The sequence below is a fragment of the Lolium rigidum genome, chromosome 4 (genome assembly GCF_022539505.1).
Source record: "Lolium rigidum isolate FL_2022 chromosome 4, APGP_CSIRO_Lrig_0.1, whole genome shotgun sequence".
Taxonomy (NCBI): Eukaryota; Viridiplantae; Streptophyta; class Magnoliopsida; order Poales; family Poaceae; genus Lolium; species Lolium rigidum.
Window position 1 is genome coordinate 21,478,011 of NC_061511.1, and position 10,115 is coordinate 21,488,125.

The following is a 10,115-nucleotide window of genomic DNA, read 5'->3' on the forward strand; positions in this document are numbered from 1 at the left end:
TTGATTTCTTTGCTCCATTAAATTTCAGTAGCCTTGGGTAATGTCCAGAAGTGTTGGGAATAATTGTGTCCTCGCTGAACATGTGAATTTTTGATTATGCACTAACCCTCTAATGAGATTGTTTTGAGTTTGGTGTGAAGGAAGTTTTCAAGGATCAAGAGAGGAGGATGATATAATATGATCAAGAAGAGTGAAAAATCTAAGCTTGGGGATGCCCCCGTGGTTCATCCCTGCATATTTCAAGAAGACTCAAGCATCTAAGCTTGGGGATGCCCAAGGCATCCCCTTCTTCATCAACAACTTATCAGGTCATCTCTAGTGAAACTATATTTTTATTCCGTCACATCTTATGTTCTTTACTTGGAGCGTCTGTGTGCTTTTAATTTTGTTTATGTTTGAATAAAATCGGATCCTAGCATTCCCTGTGTGGGAGAAAGACATGCTCCGCTTTTTCATATTGAACACTGGTGTTCTTAGTTTTACTTTTAATGTTCATGGCGAAAGTTGCAAGCCGCTTCATTTATTGCTATTTGGTTGGAAACAAAAAATGCTTCATGTGGTAATTGGTATGTTGTCTTGAATAATTTGATACTTGGCAATTTTTTTGAGCTCTCAAGTAGATCATGTTTAAGCTCTTGCATCATGTGGTTTAAACCTATTAGTGAGAACTACCGTAGAGCTTGTTGAAATTTGGTTTGCATGATTGGTCTCTCTAAAGTCTAGATATTTTCTGGTAAAAGTGTTTGAGCAACAAGGAAGACGAGTGTAGAGTCTTATAATGCTTGCAATATGTTCTAATGTAAGTTTTGTCTGTACTCGGTTCATACTTGTGTTTGCTTCAAACAACCTTGCTAGCCAAAGCCTTGTACTGAGAGGGAATGCTTCTCGTGCATCCAAAACCTTGAGCCAAAACCTATGCCATTTGTGTCCACCATAACTACCTACTATGTGGTATTTTTCTGCCATTCCAAGTAAATTGCTTGCGTGCTACCTTTAAAAAAATTCATTCCTTGTCTTTGCAATACATAGCTCATGGGAAAGTAGCCTAAAAAACTATTGTAGTAAAGAATGTGTCGCTTATGTATCTTAGTTCTTATAAGTTGCTTGTTGAGCGGTAACCATGTTATCTGGGGACGCCATCAACCTGTCACACCTTTGTTGAATATCATGTGAGTTGCTATGCATGTTCGTCTTGTCTGAAGTAAGGGAGATTTGCCATGAGTTAAATGGTTTGAGTATGCATATTGTTAGAGAAGAACTTTGGGCCGCCAACCAAAGCCATGTACCATGGTGGAAGTTTCAGCTTGGACATTAATCCTCAAATCTCTTATGAGAATATTATCTGTTGTTGAATGCTTAAAGCATAAAAGAGGAGTCCATTATCTGTTTTCTATGTTGTCCCGGTATGGATGTCCTCAAGTTGAGATATATCAAAATTGAGAGATCAAATGTGATCTATCTCCTTGGACCTTTGTACAGGTGGCATAGAGGTACCCCTTTGTGACACTTGGTTAAAACATATGTAATGCAATGATAATCCATGGAAATCCGAGCTAATTAGGACAAGGAGCGGGCACTATTAGTATTCGACGCATGATGCTTGCAACTTATAGGAAGTTTTATGCATAACACATATGAATTATTACTACCGTTGGCAAAATTGTTTCCATGTTTTCAAAATAAAAAGCTCTAGCACATGAGTAATCCCTGCTTCCCTCTGCGAAGGGCCTTTCTTTTACTTTATGTTGAGTCAGTTTACCTACTTCTTTCTATCTTAGAAGCAAACACTTGTGTCAACTGTGTGCATTGATTCTTACATACTTGCTTATTTGCACTCATCATATTACTTTGTGTTGACAATTATCCATGAGATATACAAGTTGAAAGTTGAAAGCAACTGCTGAAACTTAAATCTTCCTTTGTGTTGCTTCAAAACCTTCTATCAAGAATCTATTGCTTTATGAGTTAACTCTTATGCAAGACTTGTTGATGCTCTTCTTGAAAGTACTATTCCTGAAAAGTCTTTGCTATATGATTCAGTTGTTTAGTCATTATCTATTTGTTAACAAACTATAGACCATTGCTTTGAATCACTTCATTCATCTCATATGCTTTACAATAGTATTGATCAAGATTATGATGGTAGCATGTTACTTCAGAAATTATCCTTTTTATCATTTACCTACTCGAGGGCGAGTGGGAACTAAGCTTGGGGATGCTTGATACGTCTCAAACGTATCTATAATTTCTTATGTTCCATGCTAGTTTTATGACAATACTCACATGTTTTATATACACTTTATATCATTTTTATGCATTTTCCAGCACTAACCTATTAACAAGATGCTGAAGCGCCAGTTCCTGTTTTCTGCTGCTTTTGGTTTCAGAAATCCTACACAGGAAATATTCTCGGAATTGGACGAAACAAAAGCCCATGGTCTTATTTTCCACGGAGTCTTCCAGAACACCGAAGAGGAGACGAAGAGGGGCGACGAGGTGGCCACACCATAGGGGGGCTCGGCCCAACCCCTGGCCGCGCCGCCATATGGGGTGGCCCCTCGGGCGTCCCCCGACTCTGCCCCTTCGCCTATATAATCCTTCCGTCGTGAAAACCCTAGTACCGAGAGCCACGATACGAGAGAAGTTACTGAGACGTCGCCGCCGTCAATCCCATCTCGGGGGATTCTGAAGATCGCCTCCGACACCCTGCCGGAGAGGGGAATCATCACCGGAGGGCTCTACATCACCATGCCCGCCTCCGGACTGATGCGTGAGTAGTTCATCCTTGGACTATGGGTCCATAGCAGTAGCTAGATGGTTGTCTTCTCCTATTATGCCATCATGTTTAGATCTTGTGAGCTGCCTATCATGATCAAGATCATCTATTTGTAATGCTACATGTTGTGTTTGTTGGGATCCGATGAATATGGAATACTACGTCAAGTTGATTATCGATCTATCATATATGTGTTGTTTATGATCTTGCATGCTCTCCGTTGCTAGTAGAGGCTCTGGCCAAGTTGATACTTGTAACTCCAAGAGGGAGTATTTATGCTCGATAGTGGGTTCATGCCTCCATTGAATGCAGGACGAGTGACAGAAAGTTCTAAGGTTGTGGATGTGCTATTGCCACTAGGGATAAAACATCAATGCTTTGTCTAAGGATATTTGTATTGTTTACATTACGCACAGTACTTAATGCAATTGTCTGTTGTTGCAACTTAATACTGGAAGGGGTGTATGCTGGATAGCGGTCTATGTTCTTTGTCGTAATGCCCTAAGTAAATCTCATAGTAGTCATCATGATATGTATGTGCATTGTTTTGCCCTCTCTATTTTTCAATTGCCCAACTGTAATTTGTTCACCCAACATGTTATTTATCTTATTGGAGAGACACCACTAGTGAACTGTGGACCCCGGTCCATTCTTTTACATCTGAAATACAACCTACTGCAATCATTGTTCTCTGTTGTTCTTTGCAAGCAAACATCATTTTCCACACCATACGTCTAATCCTTTGTTTACAGCAAGCCGGTGAGATTGACAACCTCACTGTTAAGTTGGGGCAAAGTATCTTGATTGTGTTGTGCAGGTTCCACGTTGGCGCCGGAATCCCTGGTGTTGCGCCGCACTACACTCCTTCACCAACAACCTTCACGTGGCCTTCATCTCCTACTGGTTCGATAAACCTTGGTATCTTACTGAGGGAAAACTTGCTGCTGTACGCATCATACCTTCCTCTTGGGGTTCCCAATGGACGTGTGCTTTACCGTCAAAAGGAGCTACTTCCTGGCGCCGTTGCAAGACCCATCACACGCAAGCAGACGTCATCACCGCTGCGAGCCTCGTCGGTTCGTCCAAACTATTTTTCGACTCTGCAAATGATAGTGCAACTCTATCTATTTCTCTCCCGTTTGGCCTCCCATGTGTTCTTCATTCTCACCCGATGAAGGTAGCACGGGATTGCAAGCTGACGCCGCTGGACAGGTTCTCCTCCGACGCTGTGATGCCAGACGGTACGGGTAAGCAGTGGGTAGGTGCCAATGGAGATTGGGTTGCCATGGTTGGCACTGGCTTTCGTGCTTGGAAATGGAAACTTGTCAACGTCTACACTCGCCGTGAAATTCCTCTCCATGTGTCGTTTGAAACCACCCACATTCCAAATATATACCACCACAACCGTCGTGTTATTATATTTCACAAGATATATATTTGCCAAGTTCCCACAGCTGTTGGGGGGTACAAAAATTTCTCTCTTGTTGCTGTTTTTGACATCAGAGTTGCCCTCCTTTGTGGCGCTGATTTTGGATGAACAGTTCTTACAGAGCCCAAGTCCCACATCTTTTACAATTACAGCGATGCAATTCTCCACAATGGGCTTGTGTTTGCCACAACTCATACTGGCACTGTTCACGCATGGAATCCTCAGCAAGCTGGTAATTTTCCTCCGGACGTAGTGTATGATGAGCTTCATTATTCATGGCTGTAAAGATAATTTTAATGCACAAACTTATTAATTTTCAAACCTGACTGATCTGACTTGGGGCATATTTGTTTCGGATGAAATTTCATTGGTATTTAGACTTTTTATTCGAGATGATTACCATAGGAAAATTTGAGGATTGTATAATTAGGAGTTTTATTCTCAGATTGAATTATGTTGGATTTTGACCTCTACTTGAACTTCTTGAAATGAATCCTTTGGTTTCCCATGTGATGTACTCAAATACACCAATATGCTGTATTATCGAATGGAAATGACATTATATCATCCCATCTGAATCCTAATGTGTTTTCCCAATTCTTACGTTTTCAAATTTGTGCAAACCAAACATGCCCTTTTTAACAGTAATTTCGTTTTTAGGCAGGTCCTCCGCTGATCGTAGAGTCACCATCCATTGTGTTTGAATGGCGGTGTGCACTTGATGATGCTCTTGGCCATGATCACGAGGTCGATTATGGTGTGTGGTGGTTAGCAAGATCTATAGATGGTTCTAGACTTCTTCTGATCCATACACTGGGCATTGCTGATGAAAGGGAATATTCCTGTAAAGTTTGCCATACTGCTTCTGATCGTCGTGTTCATCATGGTCGCACTGTTGGCAACTATGCTTCTGGGTTTGGTTTCCTGGTGTTCACGAAGGACACTAGTAAGTTAAATGAACGTATTCCATGGGAAAAGATTGATGACCTTGGAGAATATTATCTTTTCCTTGGAGTGAACTATCCGATTATGCTGCCATTAGGCGGTGCAGATGTTGTCCCAGGATGTCTGACGAGAAGAAATTGTGTGTACACCTTGCCGAATCAAGCATGGTTTCGTGTCAACACCCGGATTTTTAAGTCCAGATGCCTATTATGCCATTCATCGCAATCCCAGGAATATTGTTGTCGCGAGACATAACAGTCGATATCATAAGTCATCATTCATTACAAACCATACATGTCTTACAAATTCAGATCACATGATCCATATTACACAAATAGTTTATCTATTGATCAACGAACACAAGTTCATAGCGGAAGCGTAAATAGAATGGACTCTCTAGTTCACAGGCCAACACTTGACGTTAGAAGAACTCTTAGTTGCCGTAGGCGTCCTGCTGGTCATCACCTTGGTAGTTCTGCTCCTCTTCATAGTCTGGCCATTTGAATAGCCAGGGACACAGCCGTGAGTACTTTAAGTACTCGCAAACTAATACTAGTGGAAGTACGATTAATTCTAGTAAGGGGGTGCTAAGCTCTAGTTTATTTTGCATAAAGCCAATTTTAGTTCACAAGTATTTAATAAAATACTCTTCATGTGCTAACTAACTCAAGTGGGAACATTAGTGTCATTCCCACAACTCAGTTGTGATTCAAGTCAAGTCACCATCCACATTTTCAAGAAATATCTGACACCGGAAACTGTATGGCCTTTCCAACCGTCCATAACCGTGGACACGGCTATTCAAATAGGTTTACACCCTGCAGAGGTTGCACACTTGTGCCACAACATTTGATTTCATCCGTTGGGGATAACCCCGAATCATCGTAACTCAGTACGCGGATCATCAACCATAACCTTTCACTTACATACCAAAGTATAGGTACCTCTCCCCATGAGCTTGGCCTCCCAGTGAAGACCAACTGTCAACCTGGGAACTGCACAGGGCTTGGAACCCATTTCTCATACTACGGAGGCAGCCTCGACATAACCCCTATGATGCTTGTTCAGAGGGAACCCATACTAAGATGTATAAACTTCCAGTTAAGCCCTACCCATAATCAGGTATTGTGGGGGTACTCAAAAATTGGAAAGGTATCGCATCCAAACCAATATCAGTTTTAATAAATTTCACCAAGTCATATTCACCTTCAAAATCCTTTCAATAGAATGAATCATCATTCTAAGGTTTTCAACTTCATTTCAAAACCACAAGTTCCCATCTAGAGTAGTCACCTTTTAATTAGCACTAGCCACTAGTCATGAGGGTGCTATTTATCTTGAAAGATTGGTAGGCTAAGTTTGATACTCTGGACTACTTATCTAACTAGACCAAGTGAATCATGAATCAAAAAGTAAACTTTGATAAACCAAAACTTGTAAAGTAAAAACTTGGGATGGGGTCTTTGCACATAAAGTAAAGTAGGGGTGCCTTGCTCAAGGAGATCTTTCCACTTGCAAGAATATTAGCTTGCCTTGGTTGGGGTAGTGATCACAGTTCTCTTCTTCTTCTTCTTGGTAGAAGCCTTCCTCCTCTTGGTATTATCTGGTACTAGCGTCTAAAAACGAATACGAGATACAATCACCCAACAAGGTTCAAGAGCTACACTAAGCACACCATGGCTTCACACAAACTAATCTATTATCAAGACACACATAACATATTAGTTGCATTTGGTTTTCTTTCTTAAAGAGAAATAATTTCCTCTCATTACATATGTAGATTATAGTTTCCATTTAGTTCTTTGAGGAAATAATTTCCTCTCATTGAATCTTATTAAGATTTAATTTCCTCTAACAATCATGCATGAATCCATGTTGACCAAAGTCAACCATTCATCATCATCATGTGGGAAAATAATTTAAATGAGGTAGAATACCTCATACCATTTAACAATACCACTTATGCTTTAATATCACCAAGTAATTCCATGTGAGAGTATTTATACCAGGGTCACAAATTCATATGAAAGTACTTGGGACAAGATTTAAATGAGAGCAAGTCTCTCATACAATTTACTTAATAGTTTTGGACAATATCATTTGACTAGAATAGCCATATAGTCCTTTATTTGCTTTAGGCCATGATCACTCAAAGTAACCATGTCATATTTTTGCAGAAACAATTAGTATAAGTGAAATGTGAGCTATGAGAGTTGAAATCCACTCAATAGCATTTTTGGTTGATTATAAATAATTGTTTGAATGTGCAAAATTCCCTGACTTGTTCTTTTTGTCACATTATTTCTACAATGAATCTCACAGTGAGACCAGTGGGGTTGTGTAGATATTTTCACTAGCTTTCCAACGGTATAAAATTCATCAAATTTGGTTGAGCCCATTTGAATCTATTATATTTTGAAAACAGGGCCAGTATTGAATTTGATTTAAACAGAATTTTCGAATTTGAATGGAATGGGCCGGCGGGAAAACTAAACGGGCCAAAACAATTCAAATGCCGCAACCCAGCCCACCACGCGTCCACGCACGCGTGGGCTGCCTGACAGGGTGGGGCCTGCCTGTCAGCGGTTGTTAAACACCGAAACGGTACGGGGGATTTTGGAACGCAGGATTAGATCGAGATCGGACGGACGAGCGATGTCGTCGTCTCCGGCGAGAACGGGCTACTGGCGCGGCGGCGCTAGGTGGTCGGAGAGCTCACCGTGGCTCCAGCGGCGGTGGGCAGTATGCTCGACGAAGTGGTAGACGACGGCGAAGCTCCAGGTAGCAGTGGCGCGTCCTGGGGCGGCTCCAATCGACGGCGATGTTCCGCGGCGGCGCACGGCAGTGAGGCTTCAATTGAGCGGCGGTGGTGGCTAATGTCGACGGTGGAGTGGCTCAGGAGGTCGAGGGAGAAGAGAGGAGTGTTGCGGTGTGAAGAAATCGAAGAATGGAGGCCTCTATTTATAATGGCGGAGGTGGCCGTGGGTGCTACGGCGAAGTAGACATGGGCACGGCTTCTCCGGATGTCTATCGAGCTAGGCGAGGGCGCGGCGGTGTTCAGCACATCATGGCGGTCCTGTGGGTGGCGGCATCTAGCTTAGGCGGTGCCTAATTTGGTCGGGGTGTTGCGACGTCTGGCGCGGCCGAGGCGGGGTTTCGTCCTCGTCTCCGGCGGCAGCGGGCACGGGTCGGTGTCGTGAGGTTGTCTGGCGGCGTCGCAGTGGCACGGCGAAGCTCAACGTGCAGAGAGGGGTGCCAGGGGTTGCGCGAGGTGGCCAGGCGGCGCGTGTCCAGTACGTGTCCGTGGGCGTGTGCGTGCGACGGCGTCGGCATGGCCTGGCCACCATGGGCGCGAGCTGGTCTAGCGCGTGCAGGCTTCCTCCTCGACAATGGCTTGCTCCATTAGGTCCAGTAGAGTGAGGTGGCAAGCAATGGCAAGGTGGCCAGGGTTGGGGAAGGAAGGAGAGAGGGGAGTGGCATGCATGTTCTCATGGCCGGCATGGCCATGGCTATGCCATGTGTGCCCTCCTCTTAGGGTTTCTATGCCCTGGTTAGCTTGGGAGGGGACCAAGGGACAGGTAGGGCATCAATGGTTAAGGTAGGGTTGGCCAACACTATTCCAAATAGTGTTTTGGATTTGGGCATATTTGCAAATTCAAGTTTTTGCCAAATTTGGTCTATGCAATGTAGTTCCAAAATTTGAAAATAGATTGGTTGGATTGGTTGCAAATGACCAGAGACACACAATGGTGATGGTGGCATTGCAAAATTAAAAGAAATGCAAAATTTGCAAAGTGGGAGATTGTTGAAATTGTTAAAAAGTCCCAACTTTGCTTGAGCATAGTTATTGATCCAAGATGAATTTGATATGGTGGTATTTACAAAATTTGTTCTCCTTTATGTGCACTTGGATGAGGTGCAAAGAGTTGGAGTTGTTTGGTTTGAAAATCTTGAAATCCAGGGGCTCAAAGTAGTGATCAGATGGTAAATGGCAGAAAAGACCATTATTACATGTGATCACATTTTGAGTTCAAACTTGATTTGATTTGAAAATATTTGATTCCAAAAGTGTTAACAAGTGTTTAGTAACATAATACAACTAATGGTGAAAGTCAAATTGGTCTAAGGTAAAGATTTTCAAAAATGGCATAAGCCATATGTGAGGGTTTTAGGGTTTTTCCTATTTTATTTATTTTCTTTTTCTTTGATTTGATTTGTGATCCTCTCAAGATCAATTTGGGGTTTTAGGGTTTAGTACATAAGCACAATAACAATCATCATGGCATATCACACAAAAATGCACAAGTCCTATGCATAGCACTATATGCAATTTAAAGTTTTTGTTGGTTCCAAACTTTGGGTAATTGGAATTCATCTTCTTCATTGGATTGAAATTTGGGATGTTACACTTCGCAATTCGCAGCTGCCTGAAATATGCCAATTCAGTATGAATCGTGAAGATTGCGCCATTGGTTTCCAACCAACGGCTTGGAGAAAACATGCAAAACAAAAAAAGATAGGTACCTTGTAAAGACACCGCTTTGGTTCATCCCAAACTTCGCCAATGCCCCGGATTGGAACATGTGTGATGTTTAATTATGAAACAGGTCCTGCAGCCATTGTAGCTACTGATAGTATGTAATTTCATAGCTAATGAACGAGGCACTTGTGGTCTACTAATTACAACTGTTTTGTAAAGAGGTGGTCTATAAGTATACCCCTCTCTCCATTGATGCATTTGTGGGCTACATGATGGTACTCTTAAATATATGGGTGTGGATCCTTAACACATAATGTGGGGGTATTATTGTGTTAAAGTTGAAGGCTTGATCAACTATAGGTTCACTTCTCTAGTTACATTACTAGGTACTCCGGTTGGCTATGTTGTGATGAACACATTGTGTTCTATTGTTCGGTGAAGACAAAAGTAGAACTATGGTATGCTTATGTTTAAGACCAAGCGAG